Below are 27217 nucleotides of genomic sequence, written 5' to 3'. Positions count from 1 at the left end.
GCGCCGGCCTCTTCTTCCATCCCGGGTTTCGGCACCAGTGTAGTAAAGGTTCAGTGTTGGTGTGATGGAAGAAGACAGGGGTCGGCGTGACTGGGACTCGTACACTTTTATTTAGTTAAGAAGAAATGCGCTGTGCGCGCTCTAACATAAATCACGTTCACGTTCAAAATATCACTCTTTCCACTATATCCAATATCACTCTTTCCAATATCAAACATCACTCTTCAGCGTCCAGCTCACGTCTCGTGCACGAGTACCCAGTCCTTCTCTCTCACGCTCTCTTGCAGCAGCCAGCTTTTATGCGATCTCCCCACGCCAATTACTGCAATCAGAGACAGGTGTTCGTCATTTTGCACTTGACCTACTTACTCACCGCTCGGCTCCGTCGTTGCTCTCGCGCTACAGACTTCGCTGAACCACGCCCCCCTCGCCACATATTGTTAGACTTTATTGTCCACCTTGGTGGAAATTTGTCTTTGACTTCTCCAAACATATATGCATCAGTGACACAACAGTTAAAATGACAAAATACACACAGTTTAAAAGTATGACACTACCACCGTCAACATACAACAACAGAAAATGGAAAGCAGCGCAGCCGATTAGAAGTTATATAAAACACAAAGACGCTTTCAGTTTAAATTAAGTTCCTGTATGGCATGGGGAATAAAGGATCTCTTATAAATGTTCCGGCTCGCCCTTGGGACCCTGAATCTACGGCCAGATGGGAGCAACTCAAACTCTGAGTTGAGTGGGTGTAGGGTGTCTGCTGATATCTGTCTGGCCTTCCTGAGTACCGCCCTATCATACACATCCCCAAGCTGCCTTTGTGACTTGCCAATCACCTTCCCTGCAATATTAACAATTTTGGAAAGCTTGTTTTTGTCTTTCACATTCAGATTGCCATACCAAGCTGTTATATTGAACTGTAAAATGCTTTCTACCAGACCCCTATATGCCATCTCAAGAATGTGTTGACTGACCTTGAAGCTCCTCAGCTTTCTAATTAAAAACAATCGCTGGTTAGCTCTCTTAAAAATACTCTCTGAGTTAACATTAAAACTTAAAGTGCAATCAATGATTGTACCCAAGTACTTAAAATGTTCCACTACTTCCACAGGCCGGCTGTTAAGTACAACAGGGGTGATGTTACTGGCCCCTCTTGGTTTCGTTCGTATTATAAGTTCTTTTGTTTTAGTCACATTAATTTCCAGTTTAACAGTCTGACACCAGTCCTGCAGTAAAGTGACTTGGCTAAAATAAGCTTCCTCATGTGCTGCATTATTTTCTGTGAGAAGTCCTACCAAGGCCATGTCATCAGCATACTTAAGTAAACTAACATTGGTGCTGTGCACAGTCATGTCATTTATATAGATTGAAAACAACAGAGGTGACAACACGCAGCCTTGTGGTGGTCCAGTATTTATGACAAGCTCATCTGAGTAGACCCCATTCATTAAGACTCTCTGAGGGCGGTCAGTTAAGAAACTTCTAATCCAGTGAATGAGCCCACCATTCACATTCATCCTATGAAGTTGTTCTAAAAGAATATCAATTTGCATAGTATTAAAAGCAGATGTAAAATCAATAAAAAGAACCCGAGCAAGTGCTTTTGGTTGTTGCAGATGTTTAGCTATTTGATTTACAAGAGTAAGAGTTGCGTCCTCTGTGCCCCTGTGTGACCTATAGGCAAATTGAAGGGGGTCAAGTTGATTCCCAACAGAAGCCATAAGATGGGTGCTGACCACTCTCTCCATACACTTGGCTAAGAGTGGAGTGAGTGCCACCGGTCTAAAGTCTCCAAGGTCTGTAGCCCTAGAGACCTTAGGCACAGGTATTATTGTGGACTTCTTCCATACGTTTGGAAAAACACCACAATTCAGCAAAATTTGGAACAGCTGAGTAAGAACCCCTTTAAGCTGTTGAGAGCATACCTTTAGCACCCTTCCTTGGAGGCCATCAGGCCCAGGGGCTTTGTTTGGTCTGATTTTAGAGAGACACATGGCTACTTCTTCTTCAGAAAGCTGTATATGTTCATAACTACCAATCTGATCACAGGTAATATTGCACCCTATTTTTGGGTCTCTCACATCATATCTTCCATAGAAAATGTTTAAATCATTAACAAATTTGCCACAATCTGCCACGTTTACACTTTGTTTTTTTCTTTCCCTACCCATTATTGTATTTAATCCCTCCCATGCTTGTTTTGCATTGCCTGTACAAAATCTTTGCTCAACCTTATTCTTAAAATCTATTTTTGCTGTAAAAGCTTTACGCTTGAAATCCTTCTCTTTCTCCTTTACTAAGTCAGCTTCTCCTCTCAAAAATGCAGCCCTTTTCTCATTCAGACACATTTTAAGATCCTTTGAGAGCCATGGCTTGTTATTACTAAACACTTGAACTATCTTGGAAGTGATAACAGTTTCTTCACAGAACTTGATATAGCATGTGATTGTGTCTGTCAATTCGTGATGATCAGAGCATGCGTCAAAAAACATGCGCCAATCTGTAGAGTCAAAATAATCTCTGAGCTCCTCCTCCCCATCCTCAGTCCATTGACGTACAGTTTTCAGGAGTGGTTTTTCACGCCTGACTTTCTGTCTGTATGTTGGAAGGAGATGAATGACATTGTGATCGGACTTACCAAGAGGAGGGCGACTCACTGCCTTATATGCGTCTGGGATGTTACCGAAGCACTGATCCAGTATGCGAGTGGAGCGAGTGGGCGTGGTGACATACTGCTGCAGAGTGGGTAGATGAGGTGACAGCTGACATGTGTTGAAATCCCCCAAAATAAACACTGGCTGATCTGCTGATCGGGAGAGAGCAGCATTGAAGCTGTCGGTTATTATTTCCGCAGCTTCTTTGTTATTAGGCCCTGGGACATAAACAAGAATAATGGTGATTTGCCCAAACTCCCGCGGACGGTAAAACGGCCTGATAGATACAGACAGCAGCTCATAGTCTCTAGTGCACACTCTCTTGAGTACTTTGAATTGTGAAGCCCAAGCGCTGTCAATAAACATACAGAGTCCTCCCCCGATGGATTTTTGAGATGACACCTTATCACGATCTGCTCTTATAACTGTAAATCCCTCCATATCAATGCAAGTGCTGTCCTCGTGAAGCCATGTCTCTGTGAAGCAGAGCAAATTACTCCTCCGAAAATCCTCATCAAACCGGAGACGTGTTGTGATCTCATCCAGTTTATTATTTAATGATCTGACGTTTGACAGAGTTATGATGGGAAGCGGGTGTCTGTTTCCTCGCCTTCTCAACCTGTTACGAACGCCCCCCCTCGAGCCTCTTTTTTTCGTTTTCCTACCTTGGGCTTTTCCATGAGGGGTTGATGATACGTGATTTAAGTCCACAGACACAGCTTTATTCCTTAGGGCAAGAAGAAATTCCCTCGAGTATTTAATCAGTGGCGACGTTCGTTCACTTCCTTCATTGTTCCCGGCTAGGGCAAAGTTCTCTCTAACGACAGCATATAGGATAAAAAAGATCACCACTGCGCGCAAGTAATCCATTTCCATGTTGCTTAACTCAAGGACGTGAACAAAACAAAAGTTTACAACACGATTAACGCCAAAAATTCACAAACAACAAACAAACGAACGGAGAAGCACAGGGTCAGCAGCCGTGCCGCGCCCCCTAGTTCCACTTAGGTTTAGGAAGGGCAGGTAAAAGGGGAGGCTCAGCAAACACAGGAGGCTGCACAAGGGAGGACCTTGTGAATGGTTCACAGGCAGTCAGGTACTGCAGGACACGCTGTGTCCATGCCTCACTGTGTTGTTCCATCAGCTTCTTGTAGAGCTGAGTCACACTGTTGCCCAGTGTCCTCTCCCTCATCATCCTCACCACCCGGTTGTCACATGAGTATCTAAAGAAACAACAGTATAATCATGCAAATGCTTTGGTTGGAAAAAATAACACAAATAAAAGCGCCTGATAATGAATGATTGTCATTATGGATTACCTGTATGTCAGCAAAGCTGGAAACTGACTGCGGTGGCCCATATCCAGCTGTCCTAAGATGTCCTCATTCCAAGCTGGATACTTCTTTTTGCAGCGTTTGCACTCCAGATACTCAGTGGCAAGGTCATACCACCCATCAATGTCCAAGACCTTGCGCACGGTACGGTAAAGTCCTGCCGCTGTAAGTCTGTGCTTACCACAGTCTGGGCGAACGCAGACAAGAGGAAACAACCACATCTTTAGCGGCATCCATAAGAAAATGGGCCGACAGAAGAAGAGGTCAGGTGAGGCGGGTGGCTGGGTGTTTATTAAAGGGGGCTGAGGAGGATACCACCAAAGCTTCAGCTGGGACACTATTTCTGGCTTTCCGGTTCGCATGTTGGCCTTAAACAGTGTGTTCCGGATCCACTCATGCTGAAAAGGTGGAAGATGATCTCTCCAGTGACTAGGAAGCTCAGCTGGTGGCTGATGATGAGGAAGAGCTGGTGTCTGTGCTGTTTCCGCTGATGGAGACGGACCGGCACAGGCCTCTGAGTGAACAGTAACATAAACAATATAAGGATGACTGTTATTTGATAGTAATATGCCATAAATGCAGTCCACAAACAGCCGGCGAAGCAGTAATTTTAAACAAGTATTAATAATAATTATGATTATATTTAGGAATAACAGTGAAGAAAATGGTATTAGTGTCAAGAAGCAAAGAACACAGTGTACACTTTATTGATGTAAGGAATATGGGATCAATATAGCTCTTTGAGAATGAGGATTAGATGGAATGAAAGAAGGAAAATGAGTCGTGATGAATTCAGTAAAAAAAAGTATGATGCCCACAGACATGAAGCATGCACACAGACACAATAAGGAAAAACGGTTCCTCTAATTATTAGAACAATGAATCTCCACCATCCTGTCTGCTCAGGTTGAGTGAGTGAGAAGAGCAAGCGGTGTGAAAAAGTTATCCAGTGATTGTTTAGCAACAGGTAAGTTCGGAAACGCAAATAAATACACTGACACCTTTGGACATCCTTAAGGTTTGGAAGAAGTGCACTCAAAGAATGCCTCCCGCTTGAGGCATGATGTCACATAATTCTGTATTGTAAACAAAAAATATTTAAAAATGTTTATTTATTTTCAAAAATAATGATTCTCAGTGGGTTTCCACAAAACATTCTTATAATATTTGCATTTGTGTCATATGCCACACCTGTATTTAGCTGTGCTTCACATTGTGATGCAGCAAATACCAGCTCCTCATCATCATCTTCAGCAGTGGGAATGGAAGTGCCTGGAGCACAAATGTTAAAACTATTACTGTGATCAATACATGGAGACAAACATATGTAAGATGTTGCTTACTTACCAGTAGCGAAAAGCTGCTTTGGGACCAAATGTTTGGCTGGGGGTTCTGCTGCCGGAGGAGGTAAAGTGGACTGCAGTAATGGATCTGGAAACAACAAGTGGACAAGTTTGCCATGACGATAAATCAATACATGTAGAACTGCTGTAGGGAAAATTCTATATTTACACTCCTACTCACAGGGTTTAACTGGTGACATTAGTTTTTTTGCCAGCTGTGAAGGTGACAAATGTTTGCCACGCGCCAACAGTGCTTTCACAGTGGCGGTCTGCTGTAAACCAGTTTGGATGGCTGTAGGTGGACGTGCAGAGGCACTAGAGGTTGCAGGTGGACGTGCAGAGGTACTGGAGGCTGCAGGTGGACGTGCAGGCTGATGTACACTGGTGCCCATATCAGAAGCCCGTCTTTTCAGGACATACGCCTTGAAAATGGCCATGTTAGTGTTGGGCCTGGCATCTGCCTTAACCAAGTACCTGATGAGGGATTCGGCCTCATTGCTCTGGTCTTCATAAACATCCTTCATGGACCGGCCCTGAAAGTCACCAAACTCCACCATCAAGCAGCCCTGGTCTCCAGTTGCCCGGGCTTCTGCTTGCATTTCCTGCTTCCTCTTATACTTCTCTACTTCTTCTGCCATCTCTCTAATATGAGAAGTGTACTGTAGGAACAGTTGTTTATTTTCTGACAGGGGGGTTGTCTGCGCTTTCTCACTGGAAATGCTGAGCACCAAATACACTGCGTACCCCAGAGAGTTTTCCAGGAGCCATCTAAATCTCTGACCCTGGTACATCCCAAACTGAAGTTTGCAGTGAGCCAGTACTAAAAACTGGTCACTGGGATCTCCACCGTTTGTGCAGACAAAAGTACTTGCCTCTGCCAGCACCTCCTCCTTCGATTTGGCCCTTCCAGACACCACATTTTGAAGTTGCTTCGCCTCCGCCGATGGCGCCATGAGGAGACGGTTTGATGTTGCTGACTGGCGACGAAAAACGGGGTATGCGTACATTTTCTGAAATGAAAATCAGAAAGAGACTATTACCTGTGTCAATCTAAAAGATACCTGTATGTTAAGTGTGATACAATAATTTAGCAAACTACACAGCAGGACTTAAATCATGTTTTTCAGGCATTTTGGGTGACAATATGGAAAGAAATTATATGAAATATTAGATATTATTATGAAAATCTTGGCAATTACTACTAACTCCCATTATTACACTTCTTTTTTCATTACATGTTGTCCCAAGAATACATTAATATGCAAATTAGATACATAGATACATTGTATAAAATGGGAAAACCCGCTTATGGCCATTTTACACACATATTGCATAAAGCAAAATGGAAGTCTATATCAAATCATTCTGTTATCTTTTATAACATAGTTGGGAATCATCTTCATACAAAGTTTGGTATATAAAATCCTGAAACCTAAACAATTTCAGGATATAAAACACTGATATAATTAAGCTATATCCTCCTGAGACCAAAAAAAGTGTAGTTAATTTAGTATTATGTGTGTCATTACATTGTTTAGAGCATAAGAAAGTTTTTTGCAAAAAGGTTTTTTTTTTTTTATAATGTTCATATAGGTTATACTATGTCTTCTGTAGAGGACACTAGGACTCATTTTTTATTATTATTTTATTTAAAGACATGAATAGGCAAAAACAATGTTTTTTTTTTAGATCACGTCTTTTTAAATAAAATAATAATAAAAAATGAGTCCTAGTAGTGTCCTATAAAGAAGACATAGTATAACCTATATGAACATTATAAACAAAATAAAAAAACGTTTTTGCAAAAAACTTTCTTATGCTCTAAACAATGTAATGACACACAAAATACTAAATTATTAACTAAACTTTTTTTGGTCTCAGGAGGATATAGCTTAATTAGCGGCCGGCTAATTAACTTAACAGTAGCTACATGTTTTCTTTTCTGTATTTTATCATGGGAAAAGTTACAGGTTCACAGGTACTGAAGTAAACCTGTAATATACACGCTAGCTAGCTATATTGGCATGTCTAATTTTCCAAAAATACACAATGTATATGAATAAATATTAAACGATTATACAGTAATGAAGAATAGCCTTACCTGTTGCAAAGATGACAATAATAGGAGCCGCTGATTGGTCAAAAGTACGTCACAGAAGAGAAACACGATTGGTCAAAAGTAAGCCATGGGAGAGAAACGCGATTGGTCAAAAGTAAGCCACAGGAGAGAAACGCGATTGGTCAAAAGTAAGCCACAGGAGAGAAACGCGATTGGTCAAAAGTAAGCCACAGGAGAGAAACGCGATTGGTCAAAAGTAAGCCACAGCAGAGAAACGCGATTGGCTCACGTGGGCTTACTTTGGGCTTACTTTAGCTCAATCGGTAGGAAGCAGCAAGCGCAAGCGAGAGGTAGTGGGATCGATGCCTGCATTCTCCAAGGCTGTCCATCCTTTTTACGCCCCCCCTTCAAGGGGCACTACCTAGATGAGCTCTTGCGGCTCAGTGCTGCCGAAAAAGTTTTTTTGAACGAGGTACTGCACACATTCCTGGAAAAGCAGGTCCCACCGAGATTTGAACTCGGATCGCTGGATTCAGAGCCCAGAGTGCTAACCATTACACCATGGAACCTTGGCGTGTGTCAAATTTTCCCATGAGCAGCAGAGATTTAAGTCATTGAGTCCAGAAGCACGATAGCAAGGAGCAAATGAAGCCTTTGCTTTTTAAGCCCATGTTTCCCCGATTCCGACTCGGTTTGAGAGTGCCAATTTCACCGCCACGTCAGCAGTTGCGCATCACCTCTGTTTTTTCCCTCCCTTCCACAAAGAACCTAAAAAGGTTCCACCGAGATTTGAACTCGGATCGCTGGAGTCAAAGCGCAATTTTTTGATTAAATTAAATTAAAAGGTAGCCAGTGCAAAGTTGCCAGCACAGAGGAAATGCGGCCTCTTTTTTGTGGTCATTGGAAATCACGCTGCAGCACCTGCACACGTGCTAGGGATCGCGCCTCGTCTTTGTCTTTGAGAGCGATGGACACCTCTTCTCCATCATTGAGGGGAATTAGCTCAAATGGTAGAGCGCTCGCTTAGCATGCGAGAGGTAGCGGGATCGATGCCTGCATTCTCCAGTGCTGTACATCCTTTTTACGCCCCCCCTTCAAGGGGCACTACCTAGATGAGCTCTTTGCGACTCAGTGCTGCCGAAAATGTTTTTTCGAACGAGGTACTGCACACATTCCTGGCAAATGATGGTCCCACCGGGATTTGAACTCGGATCGCTGGATTCAAAGCCCAGAGTGCTAACCATTACACCATGGAACAAACACACCCTGATAGCTGGCTGTCTGAGAGGCAGATAACGATGAGGCTAGGTGGAATCAGGTAGATAAGAGCTGGCGTTTGGTCAATAGACCGCCTCGACTAAGAGAGGTACGGCCAGGTACTTGTGCGGTTTAGCCAGCAGTCATGTCTGGGAGACCGCCAGTCATTTTCGAGAAGAGCAGAGCGAAGGTCCCAGAGAGAAAATGAGTTGCCCGTACGGGGATCGAACCCTTGACCTTGGCACTATAAGCACCGCGCTCTAACCAACTGAGCTAACCGGCCTCTCTCTGGCTCATTTTATCCCCAATTTCTCATAAATATCCTGGTTGCCCTAATCAGGCTGAAGAGATTAAAAGCAAAGCCTGATAATGGGCTCGTCCGGCATTTGAACCCGGGACCTCTCGCACCCTAAGAGAGAATCATACCCCTAGACCAACGAGCCTAAACATACGTCCTCCCTGCCGCTGCCGGGCCGAAAACATTAAAGCTTGCATGGCTTAAAGCGCAATATTTTAATTAAATCTACAATTAAAAGGTAGCCAGTGCAAAGTTGCCAGCACAGAGGAAATGCGGCCTCTTTTTTGTGGTCATTGGAAATCACGCTGCAGCACCTGCACACGTGCTAGGGATCGCGCCTCGTCTTTGTCTTTGAGAGCGATGGACACCTCTTCTCCATCATCGAGGGGAATTAGCTCAAATGGTAGAGCGCTCGCTGCGCAAAAGAAGGGGCCCAATCTTTGCGCCCCCGCACACAAGCCAAAAAGACGCGAAAAACGAGAATTTGCCCACAAATTTCCCCTGCAACATTATTAGGGCTATATTTTAGTCACATTTAAAACAAGTCACCCTCCGCGGGCTGGATTCGAACCCGTGTTCTGCGTGTGATCAACTGCGCCTGCGTCTTCATTTATCTATGACATCATTATATTGATTTATATTTTTTTGTGTGTATTATTATTATTTTTAAATATTGCACATTACATGTTGTTGATTATTTAATAAAATGAATAAAAATGGAGGGATATGATTTGATTGACATGATTTATCAGATTTGTTTTAAGACACTTCAAATATTTTATTAAATGTTTTTTTTGTGTATATTATTTTAAAAAAAAATGCTTATTACATGTTGTTTATGATTGAATAAAATGAATAAAAATGTTTCTTCAAATATGTGTGTTTTTTGTGAGGGATATGATTTGAGAGATATGATTTATTAGATTACTTTAAGACACTTTAAATGTTTTATTAAAATGAATACACACAAATATTTCAATGGCACTTAAAATGTTTTATTAAAATGAATACACAAATATTTAAATGACACTTTAAATGTAAAAAACAAATATTAAAATGAATACACACAAATAATGAAATGAGTACACAGACACAAACACACAAATATACATATATATATATATATATATATATATATATATAGGACAATATGAAAGACTGGGTGGAACCATGTACAGTAATATATACAAAATATATACAGGAAAAAAGCAAATTGTTTATTGAGGAGGTTTGGCTTGTATTTTGCTGGCGCTGTTCTGCCAACCAGTCATCCAGAGATTTTCCATTTGAGGCACGCAAGCAAAATGTGGCATTACCATATCGGCTATGGCCAAACTCTTTGGTTTTGGGCTGCCCACATTTGCTGCACATGTTAAAGGTTACCCCTCGCACATACTTCCTCTTATGGACTCCGCTTTCCGTCTCCTGGGCCCGCCGGCGCCTGTTCCTCTGGGTGTAACGGGCTGGGCCTGCACCGGATGTTGAAGCACCAGAAGGTGGAATCACCATTGACACGGTCATGTCTGGGTTAAGGACTAGTGACAATGACCCAGGTGCTGAAATGGGCTGCACAACTCCTGATGCTGTGGGGGCATTTGCAATGGGGCACACCATGGTGGTGGCAGCAGCAGGCCGTCGACCTGGTCGCAGAAGAGGAGCCTGTCCTTCTCGATTTGGCGGAAGGGTAAATGTATGTTTTGGGCGTGAGGTCTATGCCGCTTCATCCAATTTTTCCCTCGGTGGAGGAAGCTGCGTATCAGCCACAGCAATTGGGTCAGGTGGAGTCAGTCCCTGAGCGAGGACACTCATTTCCTGTTTTTTCTGCTGCCGTTGAAACCTGAAAATAAATTACATGTATTATATATATGTTTAAAAAAGTATTCAGTTAATTTGAAGAAAATAATGTGCCTTGCTTACCACTGAATGAGTGTCTTCTGGTTTAGCTCAAACAGCTGGATCATTGTTTCATCCATCAGCCTGTGATTGTTAAGCACCAGCTCTCGGATGTGGTGGTAATCCGAGAGGATTTTAGACCACCTGGGGCGGCAAACTCCAGCCTTCTTGGTCGGCGACTTGTGTAAAGCACACAGCTTTGTACAAATGGCCTCAACCAAGCGGCTGGTGCTGGGCCACTGTGCTGGTCCCCCGGGATGTCCAATCAGACACCGTTTTACACTCTCCACACCCGGTGTGACTCCGGACCGCTTTGGTGCCTTAAAGCGTCCATGTGTCAGCTGAGGCTGATGTCGAGGCTGATAGTTGACCCGCTGTTTGTCTATGTCATGGAGAGCTGTCCACAGCTGAATGGCCTCTGTCACCTGCAGGTCAGTGAGGTAAGGAGCCTCACGAAGAACAACCAGGTAACCTGCCATATCCTGGACCTTGTCCCACCCAGCAATGCCATCGGGCCCAATGACTGCTCCCTAGTAAATTCAGATTAATGTTAATATATGTGGAATAAAACGAGATTGAAATTAAATAAAGCCCTTAAAGTGTTTTACCTGAGCCTCGTCGGAGAAACTGCTTCCAGTGTCAGATGGCTGTGACAACACTGAAGGGGCAGGGGCAAGTTGGTGTCCTTCTCTAGTTGATGTGGATGGCTCAGCCAGTGACACGTCAGCCATTGATACATCAGCCAGTGATGCTGGGGACTGAGGCTGAGGCAAAGATGAGGGGCTGTTTGCGAGATCATGGCAGGGGTCATTCTCGTACAGCACTGGAACTGTGATGTCCTCCGTGATCTCTTCCTCAAACCCCTCATCTTGCAGGTCTTGGTCATCAATTTCCTCCACCAGCCTGTCTTCATCCTCTGGGTTCTGGAGCACTGGAGTCAGTGTTTTGCCAGTCTGGCTGTAAAGGTACTCTATTCCTAGCAATTCACCTACGAGAATAAAAGGGGAAAAAATATGTCTTAATATTTTGTCTAGTACATTTAAGGCTAAATTGATACTTAGTAGAGTATTACAAAATAACAAATTAATGAATGTCTTGCCTGTATATGCTCCAGGAGGGCGATAGCGCTCATCCCAGGGCTTCCCAAAGACTGTCTTGCTAAGCTGGTCCACAACCTCTCTCATGGCACTGCCATATGACCGGATGGAGGACGCTCCTTTTATGGCATCTTCCATCCGGTCATCATTCCAACGCATCAAGCCCTCAAGGAGATAGGCTTGAAAATGCGCATCACTGGCACTGGTTCCTAAAAGTAAAAAAAAAAAAAAAAAAAGGGTTTTATATGTCACATATGTACAATATATTTACTACACATGAGGTGCTATGAAGTAGCTGGTTACATGTAATAGAGTTATGTAATTACATAAAAAAATTATTGTCATTATAACCAGAGTTATTAGTGATTTGTGAGGCAAGACAGCTTTGTCAATGCTTTTATGACATCAGAAAAGAACTGTAAAAGTGTGACATTTATTAATGTGACATTAATTTAACGTAATGGAAGCAGTTACAGTGCTTATATTTTTTTACAGTAAATTACTAATCCATATGTATGTAATACCTGGAATAAAACGGTTCAGGTGGAGGTGGAATGACTCCAAGGAGGTAGAGCCTCGAGCACACCTGTAGCAGCACAGCTCCACACCGCCTTTCTTCAGTGTCCCCTTCTTTATGTAGAGCGGAAAGTGCTCTGGGTCTTGGATACACTGTACATGCTTCCGCTGTTCTTTCCATATCTGCTGGATCCGTTCATGGTTCAGAAGAGAACTCCAAGAGTATCCTTCCCGTCCGCACTGTCAAACTGATCAATCAGTGACCCAATCAATATGGTGGTCTCCTCCTCCCCCCTGGTCCTCCTCCGGCAGTGCAGTGCCAACTCCCTCCGGTTAATGCGAGCACTGACCGCCTTTTCTGAGATGTAGCCAGTCTTCTTTGCTGCCAGCTCACCCTCCTTTGCACGGCGAAGAGCAGCCACATCCTCTGAATCCCACTGGAATATGGACATGGATAGACGTGCCATGAAGATCCCATAGAGCGGATGAGCCTCTGTCGTGACACCTGCAGCAAATCGCCGCATGAAATGCCAGATGTCCAGGCGCACATCAAGCTCATCCCGCTCCGAAAACATGGCCTTCACCTGAGACTGGCTGTGCTGACTGCAGCAATCTCTGTCCACGTACATCACCTTTGGGGATGCCTCTCCTGCCTCTCGGTAGCGTTTCATTAGGCCAGCTGCCATGGGGTCCAGTGCATGTCCCTCGGCGGCTGTTAGGACAGAGACAAGGACTTGGCCGTGTTCGTTACCAACATTTGTGCACCAGGCAGCTGTTCCTGAAGCAGCACCGGCAAGCTTTTTTGTGACCTATTGAAGAAAAAAAAGATTTTTAAAAACAAAACAAAATAAAAACTCATAACTGTGCATTATGTACACACACACATATCCATATCTGGACAATTTATGGATATAAACAGGGCTGTGATACCTTTTTTGTGGAGTCCATCTTGAGAACACAGCCAAATACAGATGTTATTTTGGCCTTGACCTCGTCCAGTCGCCCCAGAACATCCCTGGCGTACACAGCTAACAGCCACTTAGGTTTAGGAAGGGCAGGTAAAAGTGGAGGCTCAGCAAACACAGGAGGCTGCACAAGGGAGGACCTTGTGAATGGTTCACAGGCAGTCAGGTACTGCAGGACACGCTCTGTCCATGCCTCACTGTGTTGTTCCATCAGCTTCTTGTAGAGCTGAGTCACACTGTTGCCCAGTGTCCTCTCCCTCATCATCCTCACCACCCGGTTGTCACATGAGTATCTAAAGAAACAACAGTATAATCATGCAAATGCTTTGGTTGGAAAAAATAACACAAATAAAAGCGCCTGATAATGAATGATTGTCATTATGAATTACCTGTATGTCAGCAAAGCTGGAAACTGACTGCGGTGGCCCATATCCAGCTGTCCTAAGATGTCCTCATTCCAAGCTGGATACTTCTTTTTGCAGCGTTTGCACTCCAGATACTCAGTGGCAAGGTCATACCACCCATCAATGTCCAAGACCTTGCGCACGGTACGGTAAAGTCCTGCCGCTGTAAGTCTGTGCTTACCACAGTCTGGGCGAACGCAGACAAGAGGAAACAACCACATCTTTAGCGGCATCCATAAGAAAATGGGCCGACAGAAGAAGAGGTCAGGTGAGGCGGGTGGCTGGGTGTTTATTAAAGGGGGCTGAGGAGGATACCACCAAAGCTTCAGCTGGGACACTATTTCTGGCTTTCCGGTTCGCCTGTTGGCCTTAAACAGTGTGTTCCGGATCCACTCATGCTGGAAAGGTGGAAGATGATCTCTCCAGTGACTAGGAAGCTCAGCTGCTGGCTGATGATGAGGAAGAGCTGGTGTCTGTGCTGTTTCCGCTGATGGAGACGGACCGGCACAGGCCTCTGAGTGAACAGTAACATAAACAATATAAGGATGACTGTTATTTGATAGTAATATGCCATAAATGCAGTCCACAAACAGCCGGCGAAGCAGTAATTTTAAACAAGTATTAATAATAATTATGATTATATTTAGGAATAACAGTGAAGAAAATGGTATTAGTGTCAAGAAGCAAAGAACACAGTGTACACTTTATTGATGTAAGGAATATGGGATCAATATAGCTCTTTGAGAATGAGGATTAGATGGAATGAAAGAAGGAAAATGAGTCGTGATGAATTCAGTAAAAAAAAGTATGATGCCCACAGACATGAAGCATGCACACAGACACAATAAGGAAAAACGGTTCCTCTAATTATTAGAACAATGAATCTCCACCATCCTGTCTGCTCAGGTTGAGTGAGTGAGAAGAGCAAGCGGTGTGAAAAAGTTATCCAGTGATTGTTTAGCAACAGGTAAGTTCGGAAACGCAAATAAATACACTGACACCTTTGGACATCCTTAAGGTTTGGAAGAAGTGCACTCAAAGAATGCATCCCGCTTGAGGCATGATGTCACATAATTCTGTATTGTAAACAAAAAATATTTAAAAAAGTTTATTTATTTTCAAAAATAATGATTCTCAGTGGGTTTCCACAAAACATTCTTATAATATTTGCATTTGTGTCATATGCCACACCTGTATTTAGCTGTGCTTCACATTGTGATGCAGCAAATACCAGCTCCTCATCATCATCTTCAGCAGTGGGAATGGAAGTGCCTGGAGCACAAATGTTAAAACTATTACTGTGATCAATACATGGAGACAAACATATGTAAGATGTTGCTTACTTACCAGTAGCGAAAAGCTGCTTTGGGACCAAATGTTTGGCTGGGGGTTCTGCTGCCGGAGGAGGTAAAGTGGACTGCAGTAATGGATCTGGAAACAACAAGTGGACAAGTTTGCCATGACGATAAATCAATACATGTAGAACTGCTGTAGGGAAAATTCTATATTTACACTCCTACTCACAGGGTTTAACTGGTGACATTAGTTTTTTTGCCAGCTGTGAAGGTGACAAATGTTTGCCACGCGCCAACAGTGCTTTCACAGTGGCGGTCTGCTGTAAACCAGTTTGGATGGCTGTAGGTGGACGTGCAGAGGCACTAGAGGTTGCAGGTGGACGTGCAGAGGTACTGGAGGCTGCAGGTGGACGTGCAGGCTGATGTACACTGGTGCCCATATCAGAAGCCCGTCTTTTCAGGACATACGCCTTGAAAATGGCCATGTTAGTGTTGGGCCTGGCATCTGCCTTAACCAAGTACCTGATGAGGGATTCGGCCTCATTGCTCTGGTCTGCATAAACATCCTTCATGGACCGGCCCTGAAAGTCACCAAACTCCACCATCAAGCAGCCCTGGTCTCCAGTTGCCCGGGCTTCTGCTTGCATTTCCTGCTTCCTCTTATACTTCTCTACTTCTTCTGCCATCTCTCTAATATGAGAAGTGTACTGTAGGAACAGTTGTTTATTTTCTGACAGGGGGGTTGTCTGCGCTTTCTCACTGGAAATGCTGAGCACCAAATACACTGCGTACCCCAGAGAGTTTTCCAGGAGCCATCTAAATCTCTGACCCTGGTACATCCCAAACTGAAGTTTGCAGTGAGCCAGTACTAAAAACTGGTCACTGGGATCTCCACCGTTTGTGCAGACAAAAGTACTTGCCTCTACCAGCACCTCCTCCTTCGATTTGGCCCTTCCAGACACCACATTTTGAAGTTGCTTCGCCTCCGCCGATGGCGCCATGAGGAGACGGTTTGATGTTGCTGACTGGCGACGAAAAACGGGGTATGCGTACATTTTCTGAAATGAAAATCAGAAAGAGACTATTGCCTGTGTCAATCTAAAAGATACCTGTATGTTAAGTGTGATACAATAATTTAGCAAACTACACAGCAGGACTTAAATCATGTTTTTCAGGCATTTTGGGTGACAATATGGAAAGAAATTATATGAAATATTAGATATTATTATGAAAATCTTGGCAATTACTACTAACTCCCATTATTACACTTCTTTTTTCATTACATGTTGCCCCAAGAATACATTAATATGCAAATTAGATACATAGATACATTGTATAAAATGGGAAAACCCGCTTATGGCCATTTTACACACATATTGCATAAAGCAAAATGGAAGTCTATATCAAATCATTCTGTTATCTTTTATAACATAGTTGGGAATCATCTTCATACAAAGTTTGGTATATAAAATCCTGAAACCTAAACAATTTCAGGATATAAAACACTGATATAATTAAGCTATATCCTCCTGAGACCAAAAAAAGTGTAGTTAATTTAGTATTATGTGTGTCATTACATTGTTTAGAGCATAAGAAAGTTTTTTGCAAAAAGGTTTTTTTTTTTTTATAATGTTCATATAGGTTATACTATGTCTTCTGTAGAGGACACTAGGACTCATTTTTTATTATTATTTTATTTAAAGACATGAATAGGCAAAAACAATGTTTTTTTTTTTAGATCACGTCTTTTTAAATAAAATAATAATAAAAAATGAGTCCTAGTAGTGTCCTATACAGAAGACATAGTATAACCTATATGAACATTATAAACAAAATAAAAAAACGTTTTTGCAAAAAACTTTCTTATGCTCTAAACAATGTAATGACACACAAAATACTAAATTATTAACTAAACTTTTTTTGGTCTCAGGAGGATATAGCTTAATTAGCGGCCGGCTAATTAACTTAACAGTAGCTACATGTTTTCTTTTCTGTATTTTATCATGGGAAAAGTTACAGGTTCACAGGTACTGAAGTAAACCTGTAATATACACGCTAGCTAGCTATATTGGCATGTCTAATTTTCCAAAAATACACAATGTATATGAATAAATATTAAACGATTATACAGTAATGAAGAATAGCCTTACCTGTTGCAAAGATGACAATAATAGGAGCCGCTGATTGGTCAAAAGTACGTCACAGAAGAGAAACACGATTGGTCAAAAGTAAGCCATGGGAGAGAAACGCGATTGGTCAAAAGTAAGCCACAGGAGAGAAACGCGATTGGTCAAAAGTAAGCCACAGGAGAGAAACGCGATTGGTCAAAAGTAAGCCACAGGAGAGAAACGCGATTGGTCAAAAGTAAGCCACAGCAGAGAAACGCGATTGGCTCACGTGGGCTTACTTTGGGCTTACTTTAGCTCAATCGGTAGGAAGCAGCAAGCGCAAGCGAGAGGTAGTGGGATCGATGCCTGCATTCTCCAAGGCTGTCCATCCTTTTTACGCCCCCCCTTCAAGGGGCACTACCTAGATGAGCTCTTGCGGCTCAGTGCTGCCGAAAAAGTTTTTTTGAACGAGGTACTGCACACATTCCTGGAAAAGCAGGTCCCACCGAGATTTGAACTCAGATCGCTGGATTCAGAGCCCAGAGTGCTAACCATTACACCATGGAACCTTGGCGTGTGTCAAATTTTCCCATGAGCAGCAGAGATTTAAGTCATTGAGTCCAGAAGCACGATAGCAAGGAGCAAATGAAGCCTTTGCTTTTTAAGCCCATGTTTCCCCGATTCCGACTCGGTTTGAGAGTGCCAATTTCACCGCCACGTCAGCAGTTGCGCATCACCTCTGTTTTTTCCCTCCCTTCCACAAAGAACCTAAAAAGGTTCCACCGAGATTTGAACTCGGATCGCTGGAGTCAAAGCGCAATTTTTTGATTAAATTAAATTAAAAGGTAGCCAGTGCAAAGTTGCCAGCACAGAGGAAATGCGGCCTCTTTTTTGTGGTCATTGGAAATCACGCTGCAGCACCTGCACACGTGCTAGGGATCGCGCCTCGTCTTTGTCTTTGAGAGCGATGGACACCTCTTCTCCATCATCGAGGGGAATTAGCTCAAATGGTAGAGCGCTCGCTTAGCATGCGAGAGGTAGCAGGATCGATGCCTGCATTCTCCAGTGCTGTACATCCTTTTTACGCCCCCCTTCAAGGGGCACTACCTAGATGAGCTCTTGCGACTCAGTGCTGCCGAAAATGTTTTTTCGAACGAGGTACTGCACACATTCCTGGCAAATGATGGTCCCACCGAGATTTGAACTCAGATTGCTGGATTCAAAGCCCAGAGTGCTAACCATTACACCATGGAACAAACACACCCTGATAGCTGGCTGTCTGAGAGGCAGATAACGATGAGGCTAGGTGGAATCAGGTAGATAAGAGCTGGCGTTTGGTCAATAGACCGCCTCGACTAAGAGAGGTACGGCCAGGTACTTGTGCGGTTTAGCCAGCAGTCATGTCTGGGAGACCGCCAGTCATTTTCGAGAAGAGCAGAGCGAAGGTCCCAGAGAGAAACTGAGTTGCCCGTACGGGGATCGAACCCTTGACCTTGGCACTATAAGCACCGCGCTCTAACCAACTGAACTAACCGGCCTCTCTCTGGCTCATTTTATCCCCAATTTCTCATAAATATCCTGGTTGCCCTAATCAGGCTGAAGAGATTAAAAGCAAAGCCTGATAATGGGCTCGTCCGGCATTTGAACCCGGGACCTCTCGCACCCTAAGAGAGAATCATACCCCTAGACCAACGAGCCTAAACATACGTCCTCCCTGCTGCTGCCGGGCCGAAAACATTAAAGCTTGCATGGCTTAAAGCGCAATATTTTAATTAAATCTACAATTAAAAGGTAGCCAGTGCAAAGTTGCCAGCACAGAGGAAATGCGGCCTCTTTTTTGTGGTCATTGGAAATCACGCTGCAGCACCTGCACACGTGCTAGGGATCGTGCCTCGTCTTTGTCTTTGAGAGCGATGGACACCTCTTCTCCATCATCGAGGGGAATTAGCTCAAATGGTAGAGCGCTCGCTGCGCAAAAGAAGGGGCCCAATCTTTGCGCCCCCGCACACAAGCCAAAAAGACGCGAAAAACGAGAATTTGCCCACAAATTTCCCCTGCAACATTATTAGGGCTATATTTTAGTCACATTTAAAACAAGTCACCCTCCGCGGGCTGGATTCGAACCCGTGTTCTGCGTGTGATCAACTGCGCCTGCGTCTTCATTTATCTATGACATCATTATATTGATTTATATTTTTTTGTGTGTATTATTATTATTTTGAAATATTGCACATTACATGTTGTTGATTATTTAATAAAATGAATAAAAATGGAGGGATATGATTTGATTGACATGATTTATCAGATTTGTTTTAAGACACTTCAAATGTTTTATTAAATGTTTTTTTTTGTGTATATTATTTTTAAAAAAATGCTTATTAAATGTTGTTTATGATTGAATAAAATGAATAAAAATGTTTCTTCAAATATGTGTGTTTTTTGTGAGGGATATGATTTGAGAGATATGATTTATTAGATTACTTTAAGACACTTTAAATGTTTTATTAAAATGAATACACACAAATATTTCAATGGCACTTAAAATGTTTTATTAAAATGAATACACAAATATTTAAATGACACTTTAAATGTAAAAAACAAATATTAAAATGAATACACACAAATAATGAAATGAGTACACAGACACAAACACACAAATATACATATATATATATATATATATATATATATATATATATATAGGACAATATGAAAGACTGGGTGGAACCATGTACAGTAATATATACAAAATATATACAGGAAAAAAGCAAATTGTTTATTGAGGAGGTGGAGTTTGGCTTGTATTTTGCTGGCGCTGTTCTGCCAACCAGTCATCTAAAGATTTTCCATTTGAGGCACGCAAGAAAATGTGGCATTACCATATCGGCTATGGCCAAACTCTTTGGTTTTGGGCTGCCCACATTTGCTACACATGTTAAAGGTTACCCCTCGCACATACTTCCTCTTATGGACTCCGCTTTCCGTCTCCTGGGCCCGCCGGCGCCTGTTCCTCTGGGTGTAACGGGCTGGGCCTGCACCGGATGTTGAAGCACCAGAAGGTGGAATCACCATTGACACGGTCATGTCTGGGTTAAGGACTAGTGACAATGACCCAGGTGCTGAAATGGGCTGCACAACTCCTGATGCTGTGGGGGCATTTGCAATGGGGCACACCATGGTGGTGGCAGCAGCAGGCCGTCGACCTGGTCGCAGAAGAGGAGCCTGTCCTTCTCGATTTGGCGGAAGAGTAAATGTATGTTTTGGGCGTGAGGTCGATGCCGCTTCATCCAATTTTTCCCTCGGTGGAGGAAGCTGCGTATCAGCCACAGCAATTGGGTCAGGTGGAGTCAGTCCCTGAGCGAGGACACTCATTTCCTGTTTTTTCTGCTGCCGTTGAAACCTGAAAATAAATTACATGTATTATATATATGTTTAAAAAAGTATTCAGTTAATTTGAAGAAAATAATGTGCCTTGCTTACCACTGAATGAGTGTCTTCTGGTTTAGCTCAAACAGCTGGATCATTGTTTCATCCATCAGCCTGTGATTGTTAAGCACCAGCTCTCGGATGTGGTGGTAATCCGAGAGGATTTTAGACCACCTGGGGCGGCAAACTCCAGCCTTCTTGGTCGGCGACTTGTGTAAAGCACACAGCTTTGTACAAATGGCCTCAACCAAGCGGCTGGTGCTGGGCCACTGTGCTGGTCCCCCGGGATGTCCAATCAGACACCGTTTTACACTCTCCACACCCGGTGTGACCCCGGACCGCTTTGGTGCCTTAAAGCGTCCATGTGTCAGCTGAGGCTGATGTCGAGGCTGATAGTTGACCCGCTGTTTGTCTATGTCATGGAGAGCTGTCCACAGCTGAATGGCCTCTGTCACCTGCAGGTCAGTGAGGTAAGGAGCCTCACGAAGAACAACCAGGTAACCTGCCATATCCTGGACCTTGTCCCACCCAGCAATGCCATCGGGCCCAATGACTGCTCCCTAGTAAATTCAGATTAATGTTAATATATGTGGAATAAAACGAGATTGAAATTAAATAAAGCCCTTAAAGTGTTTTACCTGAGCCTCGTCGGAGAAACTGCTTCCAGTGTCAGATGGCTGTGACAACACTGAAGGGGCAGGGGCAAGTTGGTGTCCTTCTCTAGTTGATGTGGATGGCTCAGCCAGTGACACGTCAGCCATTGATACATCAGCCAGTGATGCTGGGGACTGAGGCTGAGGCAAAGATGAGGGGCTGTTTGCGAGATCATGGCAGGGGTCATTCTCGTACAGCACTGGAACTGTGATGTCCTCCGTGATCTCTTCCTCAAACCCCTCATCTTGCAGGTCTTGGTCATCAATTTCCTCCACCAGCCTGTCTTCATCCTCTGGGTTCTGGAGCACTGGAGTCAGTGTTTTGCCAGTCTGGCTGTAAAGGTACTCTATTCCTAGCAATTCACCTACGAGAATAAAAGGGGAAAAAATATGTCTTAATATTTTGTCTAGTACATTTAAGGCTAAATTGATACTTAGTAGAGTATTACAAAATAACAAATTAATGAATGTCTTGCCTGTATATGCTCCAGGAGGGCGATAGCGCTCATCCCAGGGCTTCCCAAAGACTGTCTTGCTAAGCTGGTCCACAACCTCTCTCATGGCACTGCCATATGACCGGATGGAGGACGCTCCTTTTATGGCATCTTCCATCCGGTCATCATTCCAACGCATCAAGCCCTCAAGGAGATAGGCTTGAAAATGCGCATCACTGGCACTGGTTCCTAAAAGTAAAAAAAAAAAAAAAAAAAGGGTTTTATATGTCACATATGTACAATATATTTACTACACATGAGGTGCTATGAAGTAGCTGGTTACATGTAATAGAGTTATGTAATTACATAAAAAAATTATTGTCATTATAACCAGAGTTATTAGTGATTTGTGAGGCAAGACAGCTTTGTCAATGCTTTTATGACATCAGAAAAGAACTGTAAAAGTGTGACATTTATTAATGTGACATTAATTTAACGTAATGGAAGCAGTTACAGTGCTTATATTTTTTTACAGTAAATTACTAATCCATATGTATGTAATACCTGGAATAAAACGGTTCAGGTGGAGGTGGAATGACTCCAAGGAGGTAGAGCCTCGAGCACACCTGTAGCAGCACAGCTCCACACCGCCTTTCTTCAGTGTCCCCTTCTTTATGTAGAGCGGAAAGTGCTCTGGGTCTTGGATACACTGTACATGCTTCCGCTGTTCTTTCCATATCTGCTGGATCCGTTCATGGTTCAGAAGAGAACTCCAAGAGTATCCTTCCCGTCCGCACTGTCAAACTGATCAATCAGTGACCCAATCAATATGGTGGTCTCCTCCTCCCCCCTGGTCCTCCTCCGGCAGTGCAGTGCCAACTCCCTCCGGTTAATGCGAGCACTGACCGCCTTTTCTGAGATGTAGCCAGTCTTCTTTGCTGCCAGCTCACCCTCCTTTGCACGGCGAAGAGCAGCCACATCCTCTGAATCCCACTGGAATATGGACATGGATAGACGTGCCATGAAGATCCCATAGAGCGGATGAGCCTCTGTCGTGACACCTGCAGCAAATCGCCGCATGAAATGCCAGATGTCCAGGCGCACTTCAAGCTCATCCCACTCCGAAAACATGGCCTTCACCTGAGACTGGCCGTGTTGACTGCAGCAATCTCTGTCCACGTACATCACCTTTGGGGATGCCTCTCCTGCCTCTCGGTAGCGTTTCATTAGGCCAGCTGCCATGGGGTCCAGTGCATGTCCCTCGGCGGCTGTTAGGACAGAGACAAGGACTTGGCCGTGTTCGTTACCAACATTTGTGCACCAGGAAGCTGTTCCTGAAGCAGCACCGGCAAGTTTTTTTGTGACCTATTGAAGAAAAAAAAGATTTTTAAAAACAAAACAAAATAAAAACTCATAACTGTGCATTATGTACACACACACACACACACATATCCATATCTGGACAATTTCTGGATATAAACAGGGCTGTGATACCTTTTTTGTGGAGTCCATCTTGAGAACCCAGCCAAATACAGATGTTATTTTGGCCTTGACCTCGTCCAGTCGCCCCAGAACATCCCTGGCGTACACAGCTAACAGCCACTTATTATTATTATTATTATTATTAGACTTTATTGTCCACCTTGGTGGAAATTTGTCTTTGACTTCTCCAAACATATATGCATCAGTGACACAACAGTTAAAATGACAAAATACACACAGTTTAAAAGTATGACACTACCACCGTCAACATACAACAACAGAAAATGGAAAGCAGCGCAGCCGATTAGAAGTTATATAAAACACAAAGACGCTTTCAGTTTAAATTAAGTTCCTGTATGGCATGGGGAATAAAGGATCTCTTATAAATGTTCCGGCTCGCCCTTGGGACCCTGAATCTACGGCCAGATGGGAGCAACTCAAACTCTGAGTTGAGTGGGTGTAGGGTGTCTGCTGATATCTGTCTGGCCTTCCTGAGTACCGCCCTATCATACACATCCCCAAGCTGCCTTTGTGACTTGCCAATCACCTTCCCTGCAATATTAACAATTTTGGAAAGCTTGTTTTTGTCTTTCACATTCAGATTGCCATACCAAGCTGTTATATTGAACTGTAAAATGCTTTCTACCAGACCCCTATATGCCATCTCAAGAATGTGTTGACTGACCTTGAAGCTCCTCAGCTTTCTAATTAAAAACAATCGCTGGTTAGCTCTCTTAAAAATACTCTCTGAGTTAACATTAAAACTTAAAGTGCAATCAATGATTGTACCCAAGTACTTAAAATTTTCCACTACATCCACAGGCCGGCTGTTAAGTACAACAGGGGTGATGTTACTGGCCCCTCTTGGTTTCGTTCGTATTATAAGTTCTTTTGTTTTAGTCACATTAATTTCCAGTTTAACAGTCTGACACCAGTCCTGCAGTAAAGTGACTTGGCTAAAATAAGCTTCCTCATGTGCTGCATTATTTTCTGTGAGAAGTCCTACCAAAGCCATGTCATCAGCATACTTAAGTAAACTAACATTGGTGCTGTGCACAGTCATGTCATTTATATAGATTGAAAACAACAGAGGTGACAACACGCAGCCTTGTGGTGCTCCAGTATTTATGACAAGCTCATCTGAGTAGACCCCATTCATTAAGACTCTCTGAGGGCAGTCAGTTAATAAACTTCTAATCCAGTGAATGAGCCCACCATTCACATTCATCCTATGAAGTTGTTCTAAAAGAATATCAATTTGCATAGTATTAAAAGCAGATGTAAAATCAATAAAAAGAACCCGAGCAAGTGATTTTGGTTGTTGCAGATGTTTAGCTATTTGATTTACAAGAGTAAGAGTTGCGTCCTCTGTGCCCCTGTGTGACCTATAGGCAAATTGAAGGGGGTCAAGTTGATTCCCAACAGAAGCCATAAGATGGGTGCTGACCACTCTCTCCATACACTTGGCTAAGAGTGGAGTGAGTGCCACCGGTCTAAAGTCTCCAAGGTCTGTAGCCCTAGAGACCTTAGGCACAGGTATTATTGTGGACTTCTTCCATACGTTTGGAAAAACACCACAATTCAGCAAAATTTGGAACAGCTGAGTAAGAACCCCTTTAAGCTGTTGAGAGCATACCTTTAGCACCCTTCCTTGGAGGCCATCAGGCCCAGGGGCTTTGTTTGGTCTGATTTTAGAGAGACACATGGCTACTTCTTCTTCAGAAAGCTGTATATGTTCATAACTACCAATCTGATCACAGGTAATATTGCACCCTATTTTTGGGTCTCTCACATCGTATCTTCCATAGAAAATGTTTAATCATTAACAAATTTGCCACAATCTGCCACGTTTACACTTTGTTTTTTTCTTTCCCTACCCATTATTGTATTTAATCCCTCCCATGCTTGTTTTGCATTGCCTGTACAAAATCTTTGCTCAACCTTATTCTTAAAATCTATTTTTGCTGTAAAAGCTTTACGCTTGAAATCCTTCTCTTTCTCCTTTACTAAGTCAGCTTCTCCTCTCAAAAATGCAGCCCTTTTCTCATTCAGACACATTTTAAGATCCTTTGAGAGCCATGGCTTGTTATTACTAAACACTTGAACTATCTTGGAAGTGATAACAGTTTCTTCACAGAACTTGATATAGCATGTGATTGTGTCTGTCAATTAGTGATGATCAGAGCATGCGTCAAAAAACATGCGCCAATCTGTAGAGTCAAAACAATCTCTTAGCTCCTCCTCCCCATCCTCAGTCCATTGACGTACAGTTTTCAGGAGTGGTTTTTCACGCCTGACTTTCTGTCTGTATGTTGGAAGGAGATGAATGACATTGTGATCGGACTTACCAAGAGGAGGGCGACTCACTGCCTTATATGCGTCTGGGATGTTACCGAAGCACTGATCCAGTATGCGAGTGGAGCGAGTGGGCGTGGTGACATACTGCTGCAGAGTGGGTAGATGAGGTGACAGCTGACATGTGTTGAAATCCCCCAAAATAAACACCGGCTGATCTGCTGATCGGGAGAGAGCAGCATTGAAGCTGTCGGTTATTATTTCCGCAGCTTCTTTGTTATTAGGCCCTGGGACATAAACAAGAATAATGGTGATTTGCCCAAACTCCCGCGGAAGGTAAAACGGCCTGATAGATACAGACAGCAGCTCATAGTCTCTAGTGCACACTCTCTTGAGTACTTTGAATTGTGAAGCCCAAGCGCTGTCAATAAACATACAGAGTCCTCCCCCGATGGATTTTTGAGATGACACCTTATCACGATCTGCTCTTATAACTGTAAATCCCTCCATATCAATGCAAGTGCTGTCCTCGTGAAGCCATGTCTCTGTGAAGCAGAGCAAATTACTCCTCCGAAAATCCTCATCAAACCGGAGAAGTGTTGTGATCTCATCCAGTTTATTATTTAATGATCTGACGTTTGACAGAGTTATGATGGGAAGCGGGTGTCTGTTTCCTCGCCTTCTCAACCTGTTACGAACGCCCCCCCTCGAGCCTCTTTTTTTCGTTTTCCTACCTTGGGCTTTTCCATGAGGGGTTGATGATACGTGATTTAAGTCCACAGACACAGCTTTATTCCTTAGGGCAAGAAGAAATTCCCTCGAGTATGTAATCAGTGGCGACGTTTGTTCACTTCCTTCATTGTTCCCGGCTAGGGCAAAGTTCTCTCTAACGACAGCATATAGGATAAAAAAGATCACCACTGCGCGCAAGTAATCCATTTCCATGTTGCTTAACTCAAGGACATGAACAAAACAAAAGTTTACAACACGATTAACGCCAAAAATTCACAAACAACAAACAAACGAACGGAGAAGCACAGGGTCAGCAGCCGTGCCGCGCCCCCTAGTTCCACTTAGGTTTAGGAAGGGCAGGTAAAAGGGGAGGCTCAGCAAACACAGGAGGCTGCACAAGGGAGGACCTTGTGAATGGTTCACAGGCAGTCAGGTACTGCAGGACACGCTGTGTCCATGCCTCACTGTGTTGTTCCATCAGCTTCTTGTAGAGCTGAGTCACACTGTTGCCCAGTGTCCTCTCCCTCATCATCCTCACCACCCGGTTGTCACATGAGTATCTAAAGAAACAACAGTATAATCATGCAAATGCTTTGGTTGGAAAAAATAACACAAATAAAAGCGCCTGATAATGAATGATTGTCATTATGAATTACCTGTATGTCAGCAAAGCTGGAAACTGACTGCGGTGGCCCATATCCAGCTGTCCTAAGATGTCCTCATTCCAAGCTGGATACTTCTTTTTGCAGCGTTTGCACTCCAGATACTCAGTGGCAAGGTCATACCACCCATCAATGTCCAAGACCTTGCGCACGGTACGGTAAAGTCCTGCCGCTGTAAGTCTGTGCTTACCACAGTCTGGGCGAACGCAGACAAGAGGAAACAACCACATCTTTAGCGGCATCCATAAGAAAATGGGCCGACAGAAGAAGAGGTCAGGTGAGGCGGGTGGCTGGGTGTTTA

General features: G+C 43.4%; 3 non-coding genes across 3 annotated transcripts; 1 reads left to right on the top strand and 2 right to left on the bottom strand.

Moving 5' to 3' along the window:
• Nucleotides 1-7896: 7896 nt before the first annotated feature.
• On the bottom strand, nt 7897-7968 carry trnaq-cug (transfer RNA glutamine (anticodon CUG)). Its single transcript has one exon. It is a non-coding gene; the product is annotated as a tRNA-Gln (tRNA).
• A 9761-nt stretch (nt 7969-17729) lies between these two features.
• trnaq-cug (transfer RNA glutamine (anticodon CUG)) lies at nt 17730-17801 on the bottom strand. The gene has a single exon. It is a non-coding gene; the product is annotated as a tRNA-Gln (tRNA).
• Nucleotides 17802-18224: 423 nt separating this feature from the next.
• On the top strand, nt 18225-18297 carry trnaa-agc (transfer RNA alanine (anticodon AGC)). The gene has a single exon. It is a non-coding gene; the product is annotated as a tRNA-Ala (tRNA).
• Nucleotides 18298-27217: the final 8920 nt, after the last annotated feature.

Source organism: Siphateles boraxobius, unplaced genomic scaffold, assembly GCF_051911475.1.
Source record: "Siphateles boraxobius isolate OS27281-9 unplaced genomic scaffold, OSU_SipBor_1 19, whole genome shotgun sequence".
NCBI lineage: Eukaryota > Metazoa > Chordata > Actinopteri > Cypriniformes > Leuciscidae > Siphateles > Siphateles boraxobius.
Note: the sequence above shows the minus strand (reverse complement) of the source record. Positions and strands in the feature narration are given on the sequence as shown.